Raw genomic sequence first — 1,735 nt, 5'->3', positions numbered from 1 at the left:
TGTGTGTGTGTGTGTGTGTGTGTGTGTGTGTGTGTGTGTGTGTGTGTGTGTAGGGAGAAGATTATATATCCCTTACATCACAGACACTGGTTCAATGAGTTTGCAATACTGCCAAAGAAGAAAATTAATGAACAGACCCCCCTCAGTTAATTTATATTGATATAGATATACTTAATTTCTTTTTCGTTTAAAAGAAAACTAGTATTTCAAATGCCTCCCTCTCCCATTCTGATCTCGCGCTTTTTGCAGTTATCTTTTTTCAAGGCTTTGAGGAGAAGATTTATTGTGTAAAAGGAAACACGTTCCTCTTAATTCTTTTTAGCGATAACTGAACGAAAGATGGATTGTATTACCCTCGTTCTCCCGTTATTTTAACGTCTTTTTTCAGCTTTATGATTTGGAGGAGAAAAAGGGGGGGGGGGGGTGTAGGGTGAAAAGTGGGATTTTTAATTGGTTTGGGGGAGTAACATTTTGTTACATGAACTACTTTTTTTGCTCTTTGATTTGTCTATGTCTGGGCTGTTGTGACAATTACTGGTTGTTTAATTTGAAAACGGTAATTTTCTGGCTCCTTTTTTATCGGGCAATTCTGGCAAACGCATTATTTTTCTGTTATCATACTACAACCGGGGAAGGTGTGTGCACTGTGCATAGCTATTTGATACAAGAAAGAATACCTTGTGCTAATACAAAAATATTGTCTGGCGATTTTCCATTAATGACTCATTTTTCTCCTGATATAAAGTGTTTTGATCTTTAAAGTTTTTGAAAAATTACGCTTCGCCAGTTTGAAAGTTTTCAGAAAATCTGTTCAAGGTGTACAAAAAAGAGTCGTGTTCAGTTAAAGAATAATATGGTTACCATCATTGCCACAGTAGTAAAATCAATTTATAAATCGTTGTTATTATTGTAAGACGGTACTTTGCGTGTTCGGGGAAATTGTTATGAATTTACAGATGGAATGTGTCAATAGCGAGCACGCTTGTTTTGAGCTTGATTGGATTAAAATCGGCAATCGTTGCCCTTGATTTGAGCACTTAGCTTTGAAAGCTTCCGTTCATCGATATTTATTTGATATTGCTAGATTATATTCTTTACAAATACCACATTTTTCACAATAAGATTTCTGTTGCCATCTGTGCACCATTGGGAGGTGAAAGTAGGATTTATATTTTATGTTTTAGTAAGAATTTTATGGCACTTGCAACACAATATAGTCATATAAGTGCCGAAGAATTGAAGTGTTACAAGAGAGTACAAAACACAGAAAAGGAGGAAGGATAAGGACGATAGTTGTTTGGTAGGAAAGAAGGAGCAAACCACTCCATAGCACCCGCCAGTCTCCCGCAAGTGGGATTTAGAGCACTCGAGACTCCGAACTGATCATTTGGGGTTTTGTTTTGTAAGTGTAGGTGTCTTTGAAATCCCATCGACACGATTTAGATCAATCAGCTGACGGGCTTCCAACCTTGCCTATCAGGGCCAACCCGGGTTGAGAGAGACGTAATATTCCAGCAGAAAGACTTATAATAATATACTCGAGAAAAAATGTCTCGTCGTTCGAGAATTGAACTCGGGACTCCACATATAAGAGCCTTACCGCTACACCACAGGCACTGGTATTCAGGTTACATCAGACTGTGATTTTCTGAACACTAAACTCTGGTGTGTTTCAGCTCTTGATTTGTTGCCTTTCTCACATATGTGTGTGTGGGGGTGGGGGGGTTGTAATGTT

This window comes from Aplysia californica, unplaced genomic scaffold (assembly GCF_000002075.1).
Source record: "Aplysia californica isolate F4 #8 unplaced genomic scaffold, AplCal3.0 scaffold00065, whole genome shotgun sequence".
NCBI lineage: Eukaryota > Metazoa > Mollusca > Gastropoda > Aplysiida > Aplysiidae > Aplysia > Aplysia californica.
The sequence above is the reverse complement of the archived record's forward strand: the minus strand, read 5'-3'. Positions refer to the sequence as shown.